This window comes from Labrus mixtus, chromosome 24 (assembly GCF_963584025.1).
Source record: "Labrus mixtus chromosome 24, fLabMix1.1, whole genome shotgun sequence".
NCBI lineage: Eukaryota > Metazoa > Chordata > Actinopteri > Labriformes > Labridae > Labrus > Labrus mixtus.
The window spans coordinates 7,633,312-7,660,675 of record NC_083635.1 but is presented as its reverse complement, the minus strand read 5'-3'; the positions used below and the strand labels follow the sequence as shown (position 1 = coordinate 7,660,675).

General features: G+C 40.8%; 1 long non-coding RNA gene across 2 annotated transcripts in view; it reads right to left on the bottom strand.

The window, feature by feature from the left end:
- The window catches only part of LOC132959724 (uncharacterized), a 78,314-nt gene extending 51,239 nt beyond the window's left edge, over positions 1-27,075 (bottom strand). For both annotated transcript variants that reach the window (XR_009667078.1, XR_009667079.1), the window contains exons 1-3: positions 27,037-27,075; positions 24,762-24,904; positions 8,124-8,185 (exon numbers count right to left, since the gene is read on the bottom strand). This is a non-coding gene — a long non-coding RNA (uncharacterized LOC132959724). The remainder of the gene's footprint in view (positions 1-8,123; positions 8,186-24,761; positions 24,905-27,036) is intronic.
- Between the last annotated feature and the right edge of the window lie 289 nt (positions 27,076-27,364).

Sequence of the window (27,364 nt, the reverse complement as noted above, 5' to 3'; positions counted from 1 at the left end):
CTGTTGTCAAATTGGTGAGTCTTGCTTCTGGGCTGTTTCTTAAAACCCAGACAGGAATGATGCAGCAAATCTGTAATGACTGCAACACACACTCCCGAGCATGAATCATTTATTTATGGTCGCATAAATCAAGCGGCGCCGGCCGAGATAAACAGTAAGGACGTTTTTATTTGCGAGATCTGTCAGCTACACGGTGCTACAAATAAAAACACAAAAATCGCAGATAACAGAGGGGGGAGCTGTGAATCTGCCAGCTATAGCTGACACAAGCTCGTTCTCTTCCAAAGGGAAGAAAAAAAAAAAGAAAAAACGAGCTCCTCTCTTCTGTGATACACTCTTCATCTGAAGGCTCCTCACCTGGCATCCGCTGTGGAATATTAAAATATTCAGTTGGCCCCCCCTTGTAAAAAAATTTTTTTTTCTTGTGTGGGATGGAAAAAAAGCAATTCCTTGAAGCAGTAGAAGGTCCTTTTAACTGCAGAACTCAAACCAAAAAAGGCGTCAAAGTCAGGGAGATCTCAGGTTTAAATGAGGGGATGGAAACAAAACATGCCTCAGAAACAGATTCCACTGGAGCACTTACAAGTTGTCACCATTTTAAATTCTTAATTAGCAAGTGTAGGTTACATAATACTGAGCAGAGGGCCTGGACAACTAATAGTTTCTTATATGGGAATGTTTATTAAAGCTACTATGAGTATCAATGTCATTTAAATAAGTTGTGTTTTTCAACAAGAAAAAAAAAACCAAGAAAGCTCCTGCTTTATTTATAGGTTGCCTATGTCACTTACTGGCAAACTTTTAACATAGCAAATGTAAATAAAAGGCCGTTCTTGGCATTGTACTGTTTATCGCCTCACCTGACGCCTACCCTGTGGCACCGGTTACAGCCATGAAAAATAACAATGTATATCAAATCAATCCTCTTGCTGATAGTCTTGTCTGCTTTTGCGAGTCATTTAGAGGTATCAGGTATTGATTTGAGTCCGTTTCATACCCATTTAAAAAAAAAAAAACTCATAGTAGCTTTACTGGCACAGGAATGGACACATGTGGAGGAGTGAGCTTCCTTTAATGTTTTTGCTTTGCTAACTGACTTCATGTTAACTTTGCAATTCCACCAAGAAGAAGTAGACTTACAGCAATAAATCCTTGCATTCACAAAGTCAAATAAAAAAATAAAAAAATTGGGGGCGCTGGGGGACAAGTGGTTTGGTCACTACCCATGTACGGCGGCTTTTAGTGCTCCAAGGTTCAAGTCCCACCAACTGCTACCTTCCCCACTTGTCATTCCCCACGCTTTCTCCCGATTCCCAACTCTATCCACTGTCCTATCTTAATAAGGAAAAAATGCCTTTTTTGATTTAAAGCTCCTGTGAGTATCGGCATCGGCACCAAAGAACCCATATCGGTCGAACCCTACTTTATAGTAATACAGGTTTTAAAAAATAAAAACGTTGCTTGCAACAATTTTTCTGGAAGGATCCACCACACAAAGTCTGAATGTCTGCAGTGTGAAATTGTACTAAGGGGGCTTAGGGGCCACAGTCCTTTTGGGGCTTTGGTTTACTGTAAGTAAGGAGTTCCCCTTGGTGTCACTTGTGTTTGAGACACTGCGAATAGAGCCACCATACTGGCTAGGTTTGGAGTCCACGATCAGCTCTTCAAACTCAGAGTCCATATATTTGCTGTCAGATATGTCAGAAAGGGTGATGATGTGAATTTCACAACTGTTCAAAAAGACATGGCAAGAAAACCATCGAGGGGTTAACAAACTGCTGGACCGCTTTGTATGCAGCAGCAAATCACTTTAATTGCCAGATACAATGTGCCAGGATGTTATCTGTAATGCAGAGGCAGAGGATAGCTCTCTTTAGCCTCCTCTTACAAGTATTATTCTGAAAAAGGATGTTCTAGGTTAGTGTCCTCGTGGACGTGAGGAATACAAACCTGACGTGTTATAACCTTGTGTTATCTATGTCGATGGGGGCAGAGCCGGCCCTAATCATTTTGGTGCCCTAGGCAAGATTTCAGAGGTTGCCCCTTAAATTGCAGACAGTTTGACCGCCAAAGACATATACTAACCCAAAATTGGCATACGGCTTTATATTTAACATAATTTCTTTATTTAAAAAAAAAATACTTATAAACAAACATGAATGAATTGGTAGTAACTCTAATATTTCTTATAAACACATACAAAATAAAATAAATACAAATAACTAGTGTAACAGAACAAACAATACCAAACAGTGCAGGGAGCCCAGGGATGGCAGGGGATGGATTTAAATGTTTGAAAATGTATCTGGAGAGAGAAGAGGAGCATTTGTAAAACATTTTATACTATAGCGTGAAAGATGTTCTGTTCAGAGCAGTACAGAAACCTCAGCATAGTTTTTCAGGTGAGACCAAAAGTTTTCCTAAGAATCAGACCTACAGCATGCACACATATCTATTCAGTGAGGACTTCATGCACAAAATGCATTCATGCAATTAAACATAAATACTCTATAGGCAAGAGCTTAAAACTATTATTGACAACAGGAGGTAGAAAATAAACATTTTAATCGACTAGGGTGAAAGCTCACAGAGATGTGAAGTGTCCCAAACAACATAGCCTACCATACAAAATAAGAAGTGTGTTACTTACACTGGTTATTTTTTATTTATTGGATGGGGGTGTTTGTTCAGACTTCCAGAACAACCTCAAAAGGCTCTTGCCGGTGGTTTTGAAAGCAACACTTTGCCAGGTGCTTAACCTTTCTTTAGCTTGCTCTCGTGTCCTCGGGAACACTCATGAGTCCTTGGAGACAAGGACTGGAAAAGAAGACAACTTTTCCCTTTAAAAAAAAAAAAAATACAAAAAAAAGGAAATATATTAAATATTATTAAGCCAATATTGTCAACAGGAAGAAGTTTTTTATTTTTTAACTTAAAATTATTGATAATCTCAGTAACACAACAGTTTAAATAAGTGGCAGCCTTATATGTCCTTTTAATGCTCAAAACTCGGGTTATATATTTCATATGCTAGCAGCTAAATTCACACTAAAAAGAAACCGTGAAACTGTTGCCGCCTTATTGTGAGTGCGGGAACAAAGATGTATTCGGTAATTAGACAACAGGAAGGATAGAAACAAAGGTCACCAACACCAATTACTTTTTCTGTCTCTAAAGCTAATTAAGACATGTTTCATCTTGAGGCACTGACTTTGACCAATATGGAGGTTACGGAAGAAAAAAATCCAATCCAGCAAATAAAGAGGTCACAGAAGTCATGTTCAGCCTGTTTTCTAACCATAGAAACATTCCTCATAGTAGCTTTAAACAAGGAATTTGAAGAATTTGCAACAACAAACAAACAGCAGCTTGTTGACTTTTTCTCTCCATTTTAACATAAAGCCGGTCGTTTCTAATGAGTTGAAAATGCTTATTTCAATTATCCTTATATCTACGTTTGAAGATTCTCGTCCTATAGATTGAGAAGCCTCACTCGTTTTTTCCCCCTTTAGTTTGTTAACACTGACGTTCATACAACAAGACCGGACGGGTCAGTTAGAAGCCAAGCACTACTTTTTGGTCGGCTGCATCTCTCTCCCAGCGCCTATCTGCTTGTTCCATGGCATGCTGCACACTAAGTCGCCACTAGCCTGCTGGGTATATGGACGCCCTGCACACTTGTCATATGCGCTGATGCATTACGGCTCCTCGACAGGGCCGGAGGGCAGAGCCGGGACTGACCGGGGCTCAGCTGGCTCAATATTCGCTGCACACGAGAAGAAGCACATTCCACTATTTTTCTCTGCCACCGAATATTTTGTATTCAATGCTGCCCAGTATTTTTTTTGGAATTGGAAAAAGGCTCTCAGACACCACGGTCGTATATTCAAATCCAGGTTAATGACATCCTTTGAGGTAAGTAGGCACCTCAATGAATTATGGGCTTTCAAAGACACTCTTCATTTGAAAAGAACTTAAAAACCTAATTGAATCAATGGAATACAGAAAATGTGCCAATGGTATAAATACCTGCTTGGGCCCATGGGAAAAGCAACCCTGCCTGCTCAAAAAAAAATGTTAACATGTTTGCTTGAAGCTCATTTATAATATAGGGGAGGAGGATTGGTGGTGTGTCAGTGGAGAAGGATTTAGTATTGGCGGAGGTGTCGCCAATCAGCAGTTTGTTTTGGTTTCCTTCTGGTACTCCAGGGCGACATCTACTGGATCAAATAGTCACACATTCTTCCTTTAAATATTGAAATTAGGGATGAACCAATGCATCAGTTCAACATCAGTATTGGCCCTGCTGACAGACATCGGCACATAGGCAAATAATGAGGACTCTTTTTTCACTTTTATACTATAGGTTAAACAGATCCAAGTACTTTTTTTATATCTACAACACTTAAGATGTTGAATATGTGTAATATTTACACAATTATCTGTACATTAAACAAGTAAAGAATGTATGCTTTTGCCACCTTTTGTTGCTGTTCCATGTATTTGTAACACATTAAGAGCAAAGAGGCCGGGACACAGAGGTCGACTGATTTCCAATATTTAAACAACAGGAAGCCCAATTAGAGGGGAATGCTAATCAATATCAAGTAAAAAAAAAAAAAAGAGCAGACAAGCATGCTACAGTGCAAACAGCACATACACACACAAACACAAACCATCTCAATATCTGAGCCAATTAGCTGTTCACACTGATCTGACAATCAGTGGTGACACTATTGCTGCAGGCAGATTTAATATAGATCTACTGGCTGACAGTATGGCTTAATGTTGTATTAAGATACATGGGAACAAATATTTTTGCAAAGCAGAAACATTTGGGAGTAGAGTTGCAGAAATAAGCTGAATAATATTATTTTCTGTTATTTTTCCCTCCTAATTGTTTTTACTGTTGTCACTGTAAAACTGATATTTTTCAACCAATCAGATTTATTTAATGAAACATTGTGTTGTCTGGACCTCAGGTGGTACAAAACATGTGACAGAACAAAGATGGAAACAAACACAAATGTTCAACAAAAACACTGCATGGAGTTATTGACAATTTTTTGCAAGGCACACATTCGGGCCCACTGAAATTGCTCCATGACCCATTGTTGGCGTCCTGACCCACCAGTTGAGAACCCATGATATAATGGGTGAAAACTGGCGTATGAACAGTTTCATGTTCAGCGGTTATCTGTTCCCAAAGTATGTGGTGATGTAAGCCATAAAAAAAAAAATCTCCAGCATGAGACTGATCTTTGTGAGCGATTTTCTTAGTAGAATAAAAACACATAATGCACTACATTACTCCTACCAACGTAGTTCAAATACATAATGACAGAAAAAGGATCTTTTAAATCACGCACCATGATGTAATTATTACAATAACTCCCTCTTAAGTAAAATGCGTGCTAGCCCAGGGTAATTGGTGCTAAGCCATTTCCCTTCATTGTTAAGAGACCGGAGGGCTCCATCTGCACTCACATTAAAATCATCTCTAAAAGTACACCATATATTCCACACTTATGTTCTCTCTGCATTTGGTAGATTGCAGTAAATTGATGGACGGTTATGAGATGATGCATCCAGGGGTAAAGACCGTTATCTGCTCATGAACAATTCAAGGTCAGAACTAATGACTGGTATTTACCAATAATGTAGGTGCAAGTTTTATGTGAGTCCATGTCAGTTGACAGCAGTGGGAGTGATATTTGGGATTTAAAATTAAGAAATATAAGTGGAAATGTTTGTCAAATGGAAAAGCTTTTTGGCTGTCAACTGTTGCAAAACTTCATATTTTGAGATAAAGAATATACAGCTCACAATTGTACATTTCATCAATAGCCATAGACAGTTTTTTTTTTTTAGATTTTAAATTTTGGTCATTTTGTGCCTTTATTGGAGCGATAGGACAGTAGAGACAAAGAGAGTAAGGAATGACATGTGGGAAAAGAGCCACAGGTGGGATATTAACCTGGGCCTCCCGCTTGGAGGACTACAGCCTCCATACATGGGGCGCGCGCTCTAACCACTGCACCACCAGCGCCCCATAGACAGTTTTTTTTAATGCTCAAGTTGTCCTTTGAATCTTAAGCTCAGACAAGACCAAGACCAAGGCAGGATGAGACCGAGACAAGACCAAGCCATTTAAAGACAGAGACCAAGTCAAGACCAAGGCAGGGCCAGACCCAAACAAGACCAAGACATTAAAGGATAGAGACCGGGTCAAGACAAAGACCAAGGCAGGATGAGACCGAGACAAGACCAAGCCATTTAAAGACAGAGACCAAGTCAAGACCAAGGCAGGGCCAGACCCAATCAAGACCAAGACATTAAAGGATAGAGACTGGGTCAAGACCAAGGCAGGATGAGACCGAGACAAGACCAAGACATCAAAGGATAGAGACCGAGTGAAGAACAAGGCAGGGCGAGACCCAAAAAAGACCAAGACATTAAAGGATAGAGACCGGGTCAAGACCAAGACCAAGGCAGGGCTAAACAAAAGTCAAGACCGAGACATTTAAGGATAGAGACCAAGTCAAGAAATAATAGCCAGTGGTGGTCTTGACCGGTCTTGACTTAAAATCCTGAGTCCTTTTAAAAAGTGGTCTCAAGACCAAGACCGATTTTGAGTACTACTACATTACTGAACACCATATTTCCAGGGATTGTGTCCAATAGTTGATTAGTTGATCAGATTAGAGTACTGAATTAGTGACAGATACAATCATCAGAGAAGCCAAGAAAAAACAAATAGCGAATTAAAGCTGACAAATCAACAAACAATTCTTCTTATTTCAGCAGAAGGTTACACATATGAGGTAACTGTAGTGCAATAAATGACCATAATCAGGTGCAGACATCACTCTTTGATACATTTATGACAGCACTAATAACAATTGCTCAAATTTCAATTTTCAAGGAATGAAGAACATGCGGAGCTAACGAGCGCTAGGCTCCACAAATAAAAGACACACTTTTTTTTTTTTTTTATGTGTTTGTTTGAATGATTAATTTCCCCAGCGGTGCATCACGCAGTTTGAGACTATCAACAGCAAAACAGTCAATGCCAGAGAGCATTAGCTTATTACATTGGCAGGACGAAGCAGCAGCGTATTGTCAATTAGGAGGAAATAAATGAGATGGTAAAGTACTGCAGTTTGATGCTTCACTAAGAAAACCACAGGAGGCTGCATGACAGAAGGAAAACAACTTGGTAATTCGTGCTTATGAAGGGAGAAAAACACACCAACCAGAGAATGTCACATAAATCAGGAGATTTTATAACCAAATGTTCTGAGCAACAAAGAAAAAATAAAATCATAGCCAGAGGATTGTAGGTCAAGGACTTTTGCCTTCAGTGCCAAGCTCTTGAGTGACGCATCTGAAAATATCAAGGGTGGGCTGAGGTACGCGCACACATACACACACTTTACAGCGTGTTCTGTTGTTGTTGTGCTGCGCTGAGTTACTAGGCAAATGACATTCTCTGAATCAAGCGAACAAAGGTCTCACACACTGGTCCCCCCAAGCATATTCTCCCCTGAATGCCATCTGCTGGCCTCTCTTTCTCTCTCTTTCCCCGATCTAACAGTCTGCTTCTTTGGTATCAAGGTCCAACACTTGACAGCATTCTGCTTTAATAAAGTTTATGAACAGTTATGCATCTTGTAGGCATATGACAAATAATCCAAAACAGTCATGGGTTTACGTAAGGCTGAAAGGACTAGCATCATGCTAATGCTAATGGATTTAGCGCATGGCCTCTTTGCAAGGGGAGTCAATATTTACTCTGCCCACAGCTAGTTGCGTGATGATCTGCACAGTTGAGTATGATGCTATACGTTCCATACCATGCTGTCTGGGGTCAATTGCACCTTTAGCCTTTGATTGTTTGCTAAAATGTTGCTGCGACATCCATGTCTCTGAGTTCCGTTTCTGTGCTAATTTGAACGACACACTAACAGCCAATGATGGTGGGATGCCATTCATTTACAAGACGCTTTAGGTTACAAAAAATAGAGATCAATGCAAAGAAAACAGAGGAAATTGTGTTTGCCTTTTGATTGCCCTCAAAGCCGCTATTTTTATTCATAATGGAAAAATCAAGCACGTCTCACCTTGTAAATATTTGGGTGTAATGATCCACCATTTGTTCTCCTGGAAAGACCGCATTTAATATCTGCAAGAAGACGAAACAAAAAATGTATTTCCTCAGCCGGTTAAGATCTTTTAGGAATCCAGGTATTTATACATTGGAGAGACAGAACAACCACTACACAACCCCATGGCACAGCCCAGGCAACTGCTTGGCGCCCCAGGCCACTAGGGGGCCCCCCAACGGCGGACAAGCTTTGAAACCGCAGCATTGCCTCAAATTGTGCAAATTTTGCAACGACAGTAGGAAATCTGCCTAAGGGGGGGGCCCCATCTGACAGCACTCACTCTTAATGTCCTGCTAAGCGTTACAGCATTATTCCTGTGAAAACAAAAAATTGTCAATTAAGGAGAATGAAGAGGAGTTATCCGTCTTGGGATGGAAAAAAAAAGAAAGAGGCAAATTCAGTGGAAGGGGCCCCCAATGAACCTTTGCCTATGGCCCCAACAGACCCTAGAATCGCATCTGCATCTTTGTGAAAGGTGGAAAAACAATCACTTAACCGAGGTGTTGGTCTGAGACACCATCTTTCACCAACCTACAATGCCATTTGAATTCTCTCCATTTTACATGGGTTTGTCCACGACTTTAAAGTCTAAACTGCTCCACCAAATATAAATCTGCTCAAAGATTGCAGGCCAACCACTTCAGAGACTCTATGAATCAGCCAACAATAAAAACATATTAATGCTGGCTAAAAGCTTTGTCCCTGACCCCAACCACACTCTGATTTGAAGTAGTACCATCACACCAGCGATACAAGGTCCCACATTTTAGTAAGGCCAGACTGAAGCACTCTTTTGTACACCAGTCAATCGAAAACTTTAACATGGAGGTGAATCCCAGATCAAAGCTTGTTTAAAGGCTTTTTATGCAATTTTTCACACTTAAATGGATCAGAAATCAAGTATGTCTGTTGTCTATAACTCTCCGAGTCATGACTGTTTACAATGAGTGAGAAGCGCCAGTCCCACTGGCTTTGTTGATATAGAAGCAATGTTTACCTAGCCGGCCCGGCCGCCCCCTTCTTTAGGCCCGCCCCTTGTGTATAAAAGTGCAGCCGCAGACCGCCCCTACACCGAGGGAAGAAGTGTTACAAATGGCGGACTCCAGTGCGAAGTGTACGACAGAAGACCTTCCACCGGCTGGTCCCCCACCTAAAAAATATCGGTCTTTTGCTAGAACAGCAGCAGAAAAAGACCGGAGTAGAACTCGAATCAACATTGGGCTGGCTTTTCCACGATGGAGAGCGCTACGCTCAATGAAGGGGCTCGAACCCGACTCTGAGCTGGTGTTGCTTCTCCTGGATGCGTAAGTACCCTGATAGATTCCTAGTGGTCCAGGCATAAACGTTTCTATTTTTTAGTCACTGACTAGAGAAAAAAAAGAATATCATACGCTCTGCTTATTTGAATGGTACGCAAGTGTTTAAAAGCACGGTCTTTCCGTGTAATGTGCAATGTAAAGCTATGACCTAACTACAATATGCTAACATTAGCCCGCTAGCACAACAATGCCGGCCACAGGCTTGAGCTAAGACATGCATTCTTTCCAGATATTTAAACGCCATCGATTGTTTGTTTGATCAATGTGGTTATTCTCATTTGCTGCTTTTTAGTACAACAGAACTGGCTTCGAAGCGTTAGGCAACATCTGAATAGGCCAAGCCAAAGTAGTTGCAAAGCTCACAAGTTGCATATGAGCAGTTATGAACAGTTGGGAATTATTAAGAAAATATATACGGTTGTTTGTTTTTTTAATTTCCCTACTCCAGCTATGATATAGCAGATACGGTAGTTAGAAATATTGCATAGTAACGAGAGTCTGTATCCGTACAAGGGCTTGAAAATTTGTGCTCGTCCAAGCTCAGGCTGTCTGTTGGCATGCTCTCGGCTAAACTACGGTGGGTCACTAATCTAAATAATGCTATCAGCTTGGCACTCATTATGCAGAAATCACATGAGGCTAATTTTCGCAATGCTTTTGTTGTTGCTGTCATCATGTGGTAAATACTTTACATTCTCTACAATACAGATGCATGAAAACAATGTTTTGGCTGGGGAGATCAAACTTACTGTTTCTAAGGATAATTGATAACAGCATCCAGATGACCCTCGGAAGCTTGGACCATTGGCACCCATCCAATCCAATTTCAAGATGTACAAACACATTTTGCATTTTTTGTCTAAATGTTCAGAGCATAATTTCAATAAATAAATACTTATCAACAGCTTTTTAATTGTTTTTTTCTGTAAATTGGTTGGCTTATTTAGTCTGTATCTGTAAATGATGATCTTTGACTGCTTCAAATGTTTTTAATCTTTGTCCCCCCAACCAAAAATCAAACTCACTTACAGTATGATAGTCACATGCTGTAATGACTATACTTGTCTGCGTAGACATGTCAAAAATATGCATACATGCTTCTGCTTTGTAAATATTAACAGCTCACTGTCGTGTAATTATAAGCAAGAACACTGTGGCTTACTTATGTGTTTTCACTAGCTAATGCATAGAAGAGGAAACCTTTTACTTCCTACTAGAAAATGTGTATGTGGTTTTCACAGATCATCAGGATATGCAAATGCAATTGATCAGACCTTTTACATCACAAAATTAGATTTATAAAAAAAATGCAACATTAAATAATTCTAACGGAATACAAAGCACTTCAAACAAGTTGGTGTTGGCATTTGATGCCCCAAATGTGCATGTAGCCACATGTAAAAGAAGTTTTGCTAGTGGCCAGGAATATATCCAGTATACTGAGCATAGGGATCAGGCCACTTATCCCTAATTCACCACACACAGCAGCTGGGAATTACCAACCGGTTTCCGCGCCCTACTGCACCGTCTTTCCAATATATAAAGCTTCTGTATGTAGCAAAACGGTACTCCCGGTTGTCTTGCGCTGCCAAGTAGAGTGATGTCCTCCCAGAAAGTTCTCGTCGACGGTAGCCAGTCGCTGCAGCCTGCTTCAGCAGCCATACCGACATCCCACTATAAAGAAATGGCAAACATTCAGAGGGATTCAAGTGAAAACACTTATTCATTGCTGTTTTCTAGCATTTCACAATCACCGAAATTATTCTAATGGTAAAAGATGGCTAACTAGCAGTAGCAGTGCAAACTGCAAGCTAAAAATTACTTTCGCCTACTCCGGAGTAGAATACAAAAAATAGCTCCTAACACAGGTGAATATCTTCGGGATATAAAAAATAACGCTTTAAACATGACATTACCAAAAACGTCTTACTTACCTCGTCACTTGACATTTTTCCGTAAGAAAGCCTTTACAAGGGAAATGTTATCCACCGCTGGAGCTTGACTCCTTCATGCGAACGCGAGTTGAGGGGGGTTGGACTCGGAAGTGTGTTGCTGGAGTAGAGAGGGAGGCTACAGCATGGAGGAGGTGTGGCCAAACAGCCGTTTGTTTTGATTTCATGCTGGTGCTCAAGGGCGACATCTACTGGATCAAAAAATCGCATATGTAAATAATATCATATATCATGTAAATTAGCATAAACTTAGGAACAGGCAAGGATTCCAGGAATGCCGTTCATTTAGATGTTTAAGGGTAACAAAGAACACAAAATAAGAAATTAAACTGCTCTGCAGGTGGCACTAGGCAAACAGTCAGTGCAAAACAGCAAACTGCTAAGGAGCATTTTTGCATCATGTAAGCATATGACAAACAGTCAAAATGTGTTGGGAGGTTGCAAAATGCAAACGCTAACGGATTTAGCACATGGCTTTTTGCAGGAGAAGTGAATATTTACACTTCCCAGAGCTACTTGCCTGATTATTCCCATCGTTGAGTCTATTTTATGATGCAACATGCATCCCCAACCACGCCATCTGGGGTCAATCGTGCCTTTAGCCTTTGATTATTTGTTAAAATGTTACTGCACCGCTGAGCAGGTTGCTTCATTACATCAGGGTCAGCCACAGCGGTGGCCTGTTGTTGTTCAAGTATGTGTGCTTTGGTTGCAGATAAGTCACTTATTGTACTGTTGTGGATTATGATGATCTTTTAGTGTGAAATGGATTGTTTTCTGTTTTGGTCTGGAGCCGTGTACTGGAAGTAATATCCTTAATGTCCAGACGGATTGTGTGAAAAAGAGAACTGCAATACACTCCAAGGAGGTACACTCCACAGCTCTTGTGCATCACAAAGCACACTAAGAGTCAGACTGACTGCTTTAATTTATTTCTTGATACACAAAATGCAGTGCTAGAATGCAAAGTCCAAAGATCACATGCTGATCTACATGCTACAGAAATAAACCTTTGTTTTAAATATAGTAAAGCAGTGTAAAAACTGAAAGGAGGAGGATTTCTTGTGCCATGTGAAGTATTTTACAATATTAAAAACAGTTCTGTTTAATTTTTCCTGCTTCCCATGACTACAGTAGAAAACAATTAAAAACAACCTAATAGAACCCAACAGATTTATCGGCCGGCCGATAATATCGGCCGATATTAGCTCATCAAGTAACTATCGGTATCGACTAATTTTATCTCAGATATGCGTCAGTTTTTAGGCCTGCACACTCATTTGCACAAGCATGCATGGACACACACAACAATTCCAGACAATTCCACAACAAACAAAGTGAAAAACGCCACAAAACTGTGACCCAACTCGGTCTCTGATCAGCACCACGGACAGCAGCCAGAGCAACACATACAGTATATCCACGCTGATCTAACAGCCTGCCTTAAACCCCCTCAGCCTGGTTTCATTAAGCGAACAAACATCCTAAAATGGTTCAACAAGCAGCTTACAGAGCATGGATGTCAGCATCTAATACATTCACATGCAGACTTCATCATTTATCATTGACAGGACGGTGGCCAAACTAGTAGTCAGAAGACTTGAAAATTGCCATACAAGCTCAAGTCCATTTACCATTTACCAGTTATTGTAATTCAAATGCATACAGGCTGAATATACCAGCATGCAAATCACAGTATTGGAAAAACAAATCGGATCTTCTTAATCTGCAATCAGACTTTTAGATATATGTTAAAATATGAGAAATGTGGATGGAATGTAACCTGGATCCAGGCACATGAGGGACAAAGAGCGTGTCCGCATGGTGAAGTCATTTTTACAAAGTTCACAGTAGGATCCTACAATCCACGTTTGAATGACACGCCCGACTATTCCCTCGGACAGTTTCACATCAGCTGACTCGCAGGAAACTCTTATACAATATACCGGGTCGCAGCATTCCCAAACCCCTGAACACACACCGTCTGCTTGTGTGTGTGTGTGTGTGTGTGTGTGTGTGTGTGTGTTAGTGTCCTGACCGCGGCCGTTGTTTGCAGCCGGTGTAGCCTTTTGTTTCTGTCCTTATGATGACAGATAAAGCACTCTGGAGCTCCCTCGGAGGGAGGCACGCGGGGACACACTCTAAGATTCATCTGTTAGCTCTCACATCCTTGTCCCGCATCCCTCAGACGTGTGATCTGTCAAACTGCGTGCGTGTGTGTGTGTACACATTCCTGTGCGAACATTTGTTCGTTTCTCGGAGTCAAAGTATGCCTCTCAAATCTTAATAAGGATTCTGCAATCATTAACGTTGTTTTGTAACATTCATCATTCACACAGTTCGGGGTTCATTGAGCGAAAAAACTGTGAGGGAATGCCTAATTTTTTTGGGTACCATTATTAATCAAATGTTGCTGTTTGACAACTGTTAAGCTTTTTAACTAAGCCCGTGGCTGCAATTGCCATGAATAATTCCGTGCATATCAATATGAGGGGACAAAAACACACCTTTCAAACCTGTGAAGCTCCGGAGGATTTGTCCTTTGACACGGTTTCTTCCCATCCGATGTTTGTCGGACACGCAGACATGGCTTGTGCTGCCCTGCCATTTGACATGAAAGCCGCTTGTAAAAATCAAACGCCTTTCATTGCAATAGTCAACGGACATCCCCCCCACCCCCCCTTTCACAAAGCGGTGCTTGTGATTTCACAACAAAGGCTTTGCACAGGTTCAGAAAGGGGTATTTGAGAGGAGGGCTGGCTGGAGTAATGAATTCAGGAAGGTCACAATGGGGCTGTGAGACAGATGGGGATGTTGTAGTGGTTGAGATCTTCGCACGGAGTTGAACACAAAAGGAAGGGGAAAAGAACAACTGGTTGATTTTGTGAAGTCATTTTCATTAGGCATACAACTGCGGCGGATGCCAGGGAAAAGTCCATTTACATTTATAAAGACAGCTAGATCTATATCGCTGTTAGAATGAAATGTAAATGGGAACATCCATGTCCTGTCCTTTCTTTCTTTTTACCATCTGATGTGTCCCAGAACTGGCATCCTGCACCTGTCCACTAGATGGCTCTATAAAGCTTTCACCTTGGCTTATAGAATGGTCCAATCAGCAATCAGTACAGGAGAATCCCAGTCTTAATGGTCGGAATTTAGACTGTAATAGAGTGTAAATATGAATGGACCAAGCCTGAGTGACGTCAGCCATCTGTTCCTGCAGGAGGCTCATCGGCAGCAGCCACCATGCTGGAAATGCTGTCTCAGCCTAACTTACAGTCAACCTAAAGACAATGATGATGATCATGGTTATGTTTGATAATGATGGTTTTTAGGATGGTTTTGATGCCGATTAGAACCCTTAAGAACAGCTGTTCGATGTTGTGCTTCGCCTGTCAGCACCTGCGTCTGATCACACTTAAAGATGTTCCTTTGCACTTACTGATGTTGTTTCCTCCTTTCTACATTCTTGCTTGTGTTGTGCTTACCCTCTGATGTATGTCACTTTGGATAAAAGCGTCTAATAAATGAAATGTAGAATTGAAGATTAGTAAAGCCAATCTGAAAACAGTCAGACTGCACTTCGTTAGCATCACACTATAAAATAATAGCTAATTATTTCATACTACTTCAGCCATATAGCGTATAACACATTGAAAAGTTAAGTTTAATAAACTATAAGAACCTGGTTTGACTCAGTTTTGAGTTTGTAAGAGGAAGCACGGTTGTTAATTAAAAGTTTCAGCTTGTGACTTTTAGAAGCAAATGAACCGTTTTGATTAATTTCTCTCAAGAGGATGCAAAACAAAATCACTGATTCCCCTGGTTGCGTTTAACCAATGGCTCCAGGCCAATTAATAACGCAGCTTTGGCTCTTTTTCATGTAAGCTGTATTGTTTGATCAGTTTTGATGAGTAGCTACCGGAGTGATGGCCTCCTTGACCTAACTCACAAAGAAATTTAGGAAATTTAGGAAGATAATGCTGACATGACAGTAAAAGCAACCTATCTTGACTTTAATCAATTTACACTGCTGTCACATAACAGACCTTCTTTTTATGTTGATTTAGTTTTATGTTTATCACTGATACTGTTGTGTTCTTACCTGCAATCGTGGTATTGGTGTAGGACTACTTTTCACACTTAGTGCAGTATATCTCTGCGACTGTTGCATCTTTCAAAATATGCCGATAAGCTTTCTGTGCCGTCAACCTCTAATTAATTCACAAATCCGATGAATGAAATCAGACACTTCTATCAACTCAATTTCCCCCCGCTTGGTATGGATGACAATATTTTCTGCATTCCATTCAGAAGAGATTGTATCAAGCGATTGTACACTGCACAAAGACGGGACCTTCAGCCGAGCAGCAGCCTGCCTCGCAGTGCCATGACTCCATTAACAAATGCAATTGCAGAGATCATAACTAATCTTTGGAATTAATTAAAAAAAAAAACTATTTTTTTCTGCTGTACTTTTGTGTAATTGAGCAAGCACAAGCCTTGGTTTGCAATCGACGAAGCTAATCCCCCTTTTGAAAATGAGATTGAAATTCTGCAAATCAACAAGATACTCTCCCCCTTCTACTTATAATTATTTCATTATGCACAGCCATGGGTGTTAACTAGGAAGAATTGATCGTGGCAGCTGGTGATGCGGTCAGACTGATGAGGCTTCTGTTGATTTCACTCTTGCAGGACATTTTCAGGCTCGTGTTACCGACTGTTTTTCCAGCGACTCGAAACTACCCAGGCGTTAGCTTAATTGGCCTCCCAATTAGATGTAAGGCACAACACCACATGCCAGAACCTGCAGGAAATAATCATTCCCATTATCCCTGGAGGAAGTGCACAAAATAAGGATCTAGGCAAGGTCATGATTTATTTGTATCTGCAATAACATGGATGTTACCAAGAGATAACCCTCCAGTTCTGAGGGATTCTATTTTCATAAACAGATAAGACTGGAGCCTGGAAAATCACAAGCCCTGATACCATTTCAGGCATTAAGAAAATCTTAAATCTTTTCTTCTAAGATGACATTTTGGAAGAGGATCACGAGTTCATAAAATGTCACAAATTGAAGAGAGGTGATGAGGTACAGATGCGCCTTTAACATACATACTGTACAATAAATAGAGTTTTAATCTGTATCTGAGCTTTAATGGGGTTTATTTTTACTAATTCTTAGTTCACTAGTGGTTGCCAAAGTGGGGGTCGGGACCCCCTGGGGGGTCATGAGCCACCAAGTTCTGAGGGTCATTACATACCTTAAAAAAAAGAAGATATTTAATTTCTACTCCCATGCAATTAAATGCATGAATTCTAAATGACACAGTGCATAGCCCACGTTACAGTGTGACAGTTATAACTTTAAAATGACCATAAAGAAAGAAAAGATTCCAGCATACAAACTAAAATTTGTTATAAAAGGGAAGTAAGAATTCCCATCCCATGTTTCATTAGCATCTCTGCAAATAAGAGCATAGCAGGACACTTAAAATACACATTGTTTTGTTTACTCTGATAATGTCTGCAGTTGCCTATAAGTCTAGTGATGCAATTTGCTAGATCTGTGATCATTAGGATGTAAGAGTTTGATATGCTAAGCGATACGTAACACATGTTCTATGCAGACGATACCTTAGTAAACTGATGTAATCTCCCTAAACTTTAGATGTGGCAAATCCACAAACGTGTAACTCCACACACATTCTCCTTTTGTGCTTTTGAGTATTATCACTACCTCTAAAGTCACTTTTTTTTCTCTCCCTGTCTTACTTTTATTCCACATTGTTAGCCTTAACACATGGATAATGGCACCTCTTTGCCACATCCTGACATTTACCTCACCATCAATAAAACAGCAATAAAAATACCTCCAGTCTCGAAAACTAGAAGATTGCCACCCACAGGGGCCGTGCCACCGTCCCTATCACTCCTCTCCCACGACCTTCCTCGGTTCCGGTTTCCTTTTATTACTTTGATCCCTCTCGCCTTGATATATCTCTCTCTATTTTTTTTTCTTCTCTCCCACAGCCGAGCTGACTCGCTGACACTAACAAGCAGCGCTTTCCTTTGGATTTTTCCTCGACCCCCGTCGTCTGCGGTGCCGTAAATGCACCTGGCTTTGATGCGCGTCGCTGGAACAACAAGTCATTTAGCCGTTTCGGTTGGACGGGCAGGCCGTTCGTTAGCTAGCCCTGGGGTAAAGCTGTCTGCAGGAAGCTTGGGGAGCATAGACGGAGGGGGAGGGCGAGTTTTATAATGCTTACAACATAAGTTTTAACCTTTAAATATTATCACAGGGGTTGGGCGAGAAAAATAACAAAGGCTGTACTTGTCAAAAAGAGCTTGATGCGCTGCTAATTAGGTGCTAATTTAACGAGAAAGATAGTGGACTAATTGGAATTTTCTTAAGCACTTGCCTTAAATCTTGGACTTTCTCTAGATGAAATAATAAGTTCCTTCTACACTTTGTTGTTTTCTACCGCCTAATTATTGCTTCCAGTCTCTATTCACCTTCTAAACTCGATATAGATCCCTTTCCTCACCCGCAACGATCTTTGTACTCTTGGACAACCTCAATGCCAGAAAATTAAAACCCAAAACCTCAACACAGCAGCAGAATTAGAGCCAAATATGGTCCAGTTGTGACAGTGACAGTTTTTTTTTTTTTTTCCAGAAGGCTATCTCGCCTTTTTTGGGGTTCTCTTCACCAGAGACGGCTCTATACGATGACATATGATGTTATTACACCCTCTCAACCAATTCTCAACCCAAAACCACATTACACTTGGGTAGATATGTCACCTCTGTCTGAGTGATGTTCCCTCTGAGCCTGTACTGTGGGATATTTAACCTTATTCTGCTCACTTGAAAGGACATACAATGTAACGGGGATTCTAATTTATTGAAATCAGATTCACCAACGGCCTCGCGCTCTCAGATGGATGAAGCGACTCAGGGGTTTTGACATTCGAGGCCTCCCTGACCTTCTGACTTTGGACCATGCATTTCTTTTGTGTGAGCGCGTGTGAATGATTGTTCCAAAATGTTCCTTTTACAACAATGTATTTTTTGTTAATGCTGGAATATAAATCAAAAGGGGGAGGGGGATGGGGGGGATAAGCAATTTTCTGATGGTTTTTATTTTCCACTCTCAGGCGAGCCTTTGACAGCCGGCTTTGAAAGCAGCTGTTGTGTTTTAAGTTTTGTTTTCTATGGCGGTGGAGGAGCTTTGCATCAGGGTTATTTTCACTTACAAGAAATAATCTTAAAGGTTGTCATTAAGATAAGAGACATTAGCTTGACCAGGGACTATCAGTATCGGCTAATTGTGTTGCATGTAAGCGCCTATAGGACTAGATTTATTCACCAGTCAAGAAGCATTTAATTTGAGTTTCATTGTATTACAGGGGCATTTCTCTTTCCCCAGCAGAGGGCGCTGTATGGATTACAACACTCATTATCACTCCAGAGTGTACCTGCAGAGTTACTTTCCAGTTGAGAGACCATCTTTTCTTCATTATATATCTGTTCTACAAGTGTTTGATAACTGCATTTGAGGGATCAACACAATAAATGTGTAAATGCATGTCTCTCTAATTACAGATTTCATAGATCAAAGAAAGATATCTTCCAATATATCGGTATTGGATTTTCTTTCTCCCCAATATCGGTATCGGCCCCAAAATTCTCAAATCGCTCCAGCCCTAATTAAGATAAATGTCTATTAAGTTGAAATCTATCTAAGATAGTGACGATGAGCCCTTGTGTTTGCAGTTTAACAACTGAATATTTTTGGTAATTTGCAGGATACTGTAAATTATTCAACTTCTATGATCAAGTACTGGTTGGGCTATTTCGGCACACTTGCCCTTCAACTAACTTGAATTAAAACTTTTTTTTCCACTCCAGAAAACTGGTATCAATGACTAACCTGATATCTACAAAATAAGTGTCTCATACTCGGGGAAACACACCATCTGGGGGAAACACACCAGCTCCCCCACCCAGAATTGTTCCTCAGTCAACCAAAACAGAGAAAAAACATCAAAATCCAGGCAGAGACGATCACCACCACACATGTATGGAAGCCCATAAATGATGATTGAGTGTCCTTACTTTTATAAAAGTATATATTTTACTTGTTAGCAAACCAACAGAGATAAAAATCTGCAATAAATACGTGTGAACAGCTCGGCCCTGACAGCAAAAGCATCAATAAAGTGTCATCTCTATTCTATGTATTGATGTTTTTTTTACCACCATATCACCATATCAAATCACATAGATTTCCACCTTTTTTGAAGGTTAAAGTGATATTTCCAACAAAGCCTCCATTGTTTATGATCTTCTCTACTTTTTCTACTCCTCTTTCCTTGAGGTCAGTGGTCAAGCTCAAATGCTGAGCACAATCCAGCAGCACTTAACTGAAAGCTGGATTCCACCATATATTGAAGGGCAAAGCTGAGCTGTATTCAATAAAAAGCAAGAACAAGAAAACATGACTTAGTGATAATAAATCAATGGAGAACACAGTTGTAGATAGCACACATTATTATATGGGAGCTCATTTACCACAGATAAAGTGTTATACTGAGTGTTGTACCTATGCATACTGAGGCCAAACCAAGTGTGAAGTTAAACAATGCAAGTAGTACCATGTGTAAAAAAAAATGTTTTCCCAACAAAATGGTGTTAACAGAGTAACAGTATCAATTGCACACCATCACTTACAAGTGGAGAGATTTAAAGCATGGTACAGTTATTATGACATAAAAGCCCCACATTTATACAGAGGTAGAATGGACACAGAATATATGACTTAGCTTGTTATCATTGCTTGCGATATAGATGAGCCTAATTCTGTAATTACCTGCCATTTCTGCCTGTCAGAGGATGAACGCTGCAGTGTAATAAAACCAGTTTGAAATAGCAGAGAGTATGACTTTAACCTGGCTAGCTGCCATCGCTAGTTGTGCTGCTGTTGCAGAAAAGAGACACTGCAGTTTCTTTTTATCTTGCTTAAATTGAATGTTGTTTGAGTCATCGATTGGTGGCAATTTTTTTCCCCCTGACTTCACAGGATGCGGCTCTTAAATGCTGCTTTGAAAGGCATGCTGCTGTGTTCCAGGTTGCAAGCAAGCAGCAACCTCTGGTGTTGAAAAATGAAGCCAATGAGGAAGTAGAAAATACAGCAGTTCCTAAACTGTCCACTTCAGGTTGGCTGCAAAAGCCCCCTAATCTCATAAATACGCATGTTAAAATGCCCATTTCGACAGCAGAGATAAACATGTCGACAGCCTGGTGTGAAATGTATCATGGCTTTATTGTTAGGAAAAATGCGCTCATGGATACATTACACACACCCAGAAGATGGCGGCAGAGGGATACGTCCCTGGAACCTGAGACAGAAAGAGCGAGTCATGCAGTGTCACTGGATCAGAGCAGCAGACCAGGCTAGAATGAGTCAGCGTTTTTTTTTAACGTTTGTCTCCAAAAGTTTGTGAAACATTTTTTCAGTACAAATGGTGTTTTTTTTTTAGTAAAATAGACCGTTTCATAAGTTAAAATAATCACAATGCTAATTATGTTAGCCAGGTAATGGTAATTTCTAGTATGTGTTAGCACCAAGCTAACAAACAAAGCTAGACATACCCGGTCCATTTGTGAGAAATTACGCCCTCCCTGGAGAACAATGCACCAGCCGCCATAACAACAACAGCCATTAGACATCAGCTAACGCTAACATTCATCCTACTAGATTAGCTAACTCAACAGTAAGCTAATGCTACACATTACCTATAAAATCATGATAAATTATCAAACGGCTTCCTTTGATAAGAAATACTTAAATGCTAACGTTAGCTGCTGTCCAACAAAAGCTATTCCACCAAGAATAACAAAATTGTGTCAAGTGAACTCAATTGTTATCGCTTAACTAGTTAGCTGGCTAAAACACCACGCTGCTAGCGACAATGTAAGATAGGAATTTATACCTTTCTCATTCTATTGTGCCGCTTAATCACACATTAGTGCTAACCAAGTGGTTGATGTTACAAGCTAGCTGTAGCTAATTTGTTAGGCTGTCCAATTTGTCGTGTTAAATTGTGCTATTCCTTCACCATTTCACACATTTAGCTAATCAACTTGAAAGCATTTTTGAGATCATTATTACTTAGTTTAAGATTTTCAACATGGGCATGATGTCAGAGGAAAATGGATGGCAAGATACAGACATTATGCATTTCTGGAAAAGAAATCCATGTACATCTACAGAACATGATCATTTCTGTTTGAACTGAGCACAATGAAAGCCAAAGTGTGTCGAAAGCATTTCCCATAGCACCAATGGCGCTCCAGTTTTAATTTTCTCATCATATCAGCCCTCACATTAATCATGTCTTTGCATTTGTGTGTGTCATCTGTGAACACTGCGCCCCTGAAGATCATTAATCGACTCGAGGATGACCAGCCAGAGGCTTCCAAAATGTCTGGAGCGATGTTGGGGGGGTGGGGGGGGTTTGCTGCGCTCTACAGTACTGCATGCTTCTTACACCAGGGAGCTGATCGCAGCACATCACTCCCATTGGTCGCAGATGGTGGGGAAGAATGTGTATGTGTGTGTGTGTGCTGGAAAAGACCCAGCAGATCTGCCGGAGTTGGCCGAGTTAACCACAACAACAAAACACATTTTTACAATGTAATGCCAGGTTCAAATTAGACTTTTTCAAACTTTGTTAACTCTTCTGAAGAGATGTCAGACGGATAATACGCCCCAATTTCTGTTTTCATGTTGAAGCCATGCAGGTTCTGAGGAGCTATTTAACATTACAATGCCTGCTGTGATAAAACACTAGCAGTTGAGCTAAAGGAACATTCAAAGACAAGAATAGTAGGAGAGCAAAGTCAGCAGAGGTTAACAACATGCCAGTATTAAAGTGATAAACACAATTTTGAGTATCGCTTTCTCCTGGGCAGATATTTGCACTATTACTTCCTCTAGTGGCTCAACGAGTAGAAAAACAGAGGCAAAGCTAGAGTTGGACGTTGCATTCAAGAGCCCTGAAATTTGAATGTTTCACCATGAAACAGGAAGTGGTTTGTAGCTTGGCTATAGATCAGGGGCGTTCCCAGAGGGGTGGCACGGGCCACCAATGAAATCTCATTGGCCACCCCAAAATCCAAACCTATGATTGGCTATTTGCCTAATCAGAGGCGGGATGTAAGTACAAACAACTACTAAAGAAATTCTAAGGATGTTCTTGTGCACGCTGTCTAAACTTGCAATGGACTTAATTACCAATAAATGTATTTAATATGCAAGTTAGACTGTGTACGTGAGTTTGCATGCAATTTTCTTAGTACTTAAAATTGTGACTACACATCTTCATTTTCAACTCCCTATAAGGAATCAAGCTAAGAAGATTAACATCATGCCACCCCTGCCTAAGTCAGTACCCCAGGTGGGCCACCCCAGTTTAAAAAGTTTGGACACGCCCCTGCTACTGTATATATGCTCCAATCTGACCAAAACTAGACGTGTGTGGTAAGGGTCCTGGCCTAAACACAATCAATTGGCAATATTGCAGTCAGGGACATTAGGAACACGAATCCATTGAAAGATTCTTGTCACCTTTCACAGATTTTTAAAAATAAAATAATCAAAATGACCAAAATATCATAGTGTCTCAATGCAATTTGAGCAGACTTTACCTTAATTATCTCAAAAACTATACAGTAACATCTGCTGAAGATTCTCAGGACTCACAGTCAGGGACATGAGGAACAAGAATCCATTGAAAGATTATTTTCAACTATCACAGATTTTTCAAAATAAAAGATCAAATATGACTATAATATCAAATACGACAAAAATATCAAAGCGTCTCAATGCAATTTGAGCAGACATTACCTATAATTATCTCAAAAACTATACAGTAACATCTCATGAAAACATTACAACACCCCACCCTTCATTGTCCTTTTGGGTTTTAAAACCTCTTAATGGTTAGTTTTTTGAAATATTATCAGTCAAAGGCGTGTTTATGGATCTCCCTTCAACCAAAAATGGTATTGATGGCTCCAATTACATACGTCAAATGGCAAAAAATTCATTTTAAATGCCCACCTATGTTAATAAATTGCCTTTAGAAGGTATGTATGTGGTTTGAAGGCTGAGGGCTTATCGAGCTGCCAATAAATCCTCCAGCAAAAAACGACGAGACCCAAAAAAGTGCACTTTTCTTCCATGAAATTTAGTCTCCGTCATTAAATTTAGCTTGCAAATGTTATTTTAGTGCCAAGAATTTGCCCTGAACTTGAAGTTTAATGAAGTGATATCCAAGGGTGGAGAGACAGAAAAAAAGGTGGGATGGAGGCCGGAGGTGGTGGTGGAGGTTGTGGTGGTGGGGGGGGCTCCAGTGGGCTCCAGAAAGCAGAGCAGCATTTGGGGTGGAACAGAGCTGTTTCAGATAAAGCGTGTCACTGTAAGGACTACCAGAGTGTGGATACATAGGGGAGAGCTGCTCCGGCTGACAGCTAGCCTGAGGTGGAACATAAATAAGGGATGGTTAGGGCCCAAGCAACGTACAGCTCTCGCCTTGTGTTATATAACCCAGAGCTTTTTTGGTTTTTAAACAAGGCTGTTGAGCTTCTGTAAGTCTTGTGCACGAGGTCGAACAGGCTCTGCATTCACGAGGCATAAACAAATGAAGAGAGCGCACTGGCGCTTAGATGCTAGCTAGCTCGCCCGCTCCCTCCCTCCCTCCCTGCAGGAGAATGTTTGCAGAAGCAGAAAACACACACAAATTAAGCTGCACACACATACATAGAGGGAAGGATAATGTCTTCCCATAAGAGAAGACAAGCAAACTCAGCACTGTGATTTTGTTTGAGCTCATTCATCACCCGTGAAAATCCATGCACGCACATAAACACAGTCCTCAGCCTCGTCTTTTTTTTTTGTCCCCGTCCTTTGCACCAGAGTCGGCCATTATCTTTCCGTGCCCTTGTTTGAGCGTGAAACATTTTCATCTGCTATGACTCATTGCTCTGAGAGTAGACCAGCTGCCCAATGCCCGAGTGTATGATCGTGGCATATAGCGTACGGAGGCAAGCGGTGGCTCAGCAATGGACTAATTAAGCTTCCAACAGAGGGGGAAAAAAAAGCAACAGGCTTGAAAAATGCAGATGGCGTGCAAAGGGAAGATTGTCACAATATAGGCTTTCTTACTGTCAATAATGGATGCACAAGGCCAGCTTTGGCTGCAAAGTACAATCACTCTGGATTCTGTGACTGAAATCTCACTCACCCCTCTGCCAGCAATTAACACCGTGTTGCCCTCCAGTGCGGTTCAGCCATGGCAGACGGTGAACTTCCGCACTTGGTCCCCGGAGGGGGGCCTCCAGGTGTGAATGCGTGAATTGAAAGCCGGGACGTGAGCACCAGTTCGACCTGGAGTAAATGGAAATCAGAACAATATGTTTTTATGCTTGCCCTGGGGGAAGCCATTACCTGATTAAGTTCAAATGCCGCCTCATGCTGTGCTGGAGTGTGGAGTCGTTTCCCGCCTAATGAGTGTCTCCTTGTTCCACTGCATTATACATTCATTTCACAGTATTGTTATTTACATCTCATTAACCGACTCCTCAAAGACACATGAAGGCGTGCTGTGTGCCCCATACCCACCTGCTTTTGTTGTAAAAGGCTGCATGTACATCTATTTCTGTATTTGGGTTTAAATTCTATATTTTTTAAGGCACTTCCATTTGACAATCCATACCATGCCTAATCATGCTTCACCCCTAAAGTCTGATTTGTTTGAAAAGTGTAAGGGCTCCAGTACACTTCCTTGGCCCTGGGTTACGGTTAGGGTTGTAAATGTATGTTTGGACATTTTCCCTTCATGACATCACAAAGGGCAGTAACCTCGCCCCCATGTGGGTGACATTCCCACAGCTAGGTGTTTGTTCTGCCCTCTGAGTCTGCCTTCTCACTATGAACAATAATGCATAGAGCGAGAAAGCACAAGCCACATCCCCTTCCAGAGAGGGGCGTGGTATAATACAGCTCATTTGCATTTAAAGCTACAGACACAGAAACAGCCTGTTCTGAGCAGGGACAAAATAGAGGGGTTTATAGGCATGTTCAAATCAATCAGGATCAGAGTGAATTCACAACAAACTTTAGACATGTTTTGGAGACTCCTGGGACATATTTCAACTTGTTGAAAACAAGGATAATATGTGACCTTTAAAGTGCCAATGTGATGGCTCATAGCCCTATTGCACCGAGATTTCATAGAGATAAGAAGGCACAATTAAACAACATGTAATGCACTAAAAGGTGTCTAACAACATGGACTCTCAAGATCAAGACACTCTAATGAAAACAGATGACAGCAAACATCAGAGTACGAGAAAAAGAAGATCCACATCTGAGTTCATATCAAACAATGACAAACTAAATATTAACACAACCCTGCTTCAGAGACACTGAATAAACACAGACAACTACTTCAGTAAATCAAACACAAAGTGTCCTTCTACACTGGAGGGAAAGCATTTCTCACACAGCTGGCTGAAGCACTGTGTGGAAATGAGTGCTGACATCTTCATTCATCAGACATGCAAATCTAATCAGGACAATATTCAGACATTTTGCAGAAAACCTGGCTTCTAAGATTTGGACATATTGCACTAATCAAACAATCACTTCACTGCCTTTTTGACCTCTCTCCAAGAAGGCTGCTCCTGATGTCATTTTGCTGGACCAGCTCGAGGCTTACTATCCTTTTCACCAAACAAAGCCTCATGAGGCTTCACCTAACACTAAACCTAACCCATCAATAACACCACAACCTCTTTCTACCCCACCCACCCTCTCAAAAAATAAAAATCTTACAATTTTTACTTTGCCTGAAAATCTGTTCATTTGACAGTTTAATAACAGAATTTCCCTCAGGGCTATAAAATTCGAAAAAATTCAAAGATTTTGCCAAGGACAATGTAACAGTGATTATGAAGAGAAGTGCTGCTTAATGTAATGAGTTCGCTGGGGAATTGAGTTTGTTTGAACTTCTTCAATGGCGTCAATTTGTCAGATGTTTCCATTGGAAGATGCTTTACTTGTTACTGAAACACTTCACCCCATTAGCACAGGAATAACCATGGCAACTGTGTACACAGCGGTGATTCATGACTGGAAATTTGCGGATTTTCTAAATGATTTTGCCAATTAAGCGGCACTCTAAGATGGCCAAGGTGACAACAGGATGATTATTGGACAACTGAGTGTCAGTCAAAGTGTGTGTTTGGCAGCTGAAATCAAATAAACAGTGTGAAAGAAAGGCAAAAAGCTCTTCAGACAAATGGGGGAGCTTGTCGTCTCTGAAAGAAGGCTGCTCCTGATGTCACTTTGCTGGACCAGCTCGAGGCTTACCATCCTTTTCACCAATCGAAGCCTCATGAGGCTTCACTTAACCCTAAACCTAACCCATCAATAACTCCACAACTCATGTTTACTTAGAAGACTTGTTTGAGAAGTGTCATGTGCTTCAAACATGAAAGAAATCAAATAGAAGCTACCTTAGCATTCCTCCTTGCTTCAGGTTCAGCCTCACTTCCTGGTTCAAAAAAGGGGGCGTGGCTCCATAGGAGGCCATTTTGTATTAGGTGGAAACTTCTCTAGTTTAAAGGTCCCATATTATGCTTTTTCTGGTTTTATATGCTCTTTAGTGTGTTTTCCAAGTGTCCTGTGCATGTTTAGGCACATCTATGTGCAAAAATTCGCCCGTTAACTTCTGTAGCACGCCCACGATATGCCGTAGCCTGCGGTAGCACAGTAGTGCTAAGGTGCTAATGTTTTTGCTCCCCTCGGACGGAGCCAGTGGCTGCATTCCCAATATGGTAAATG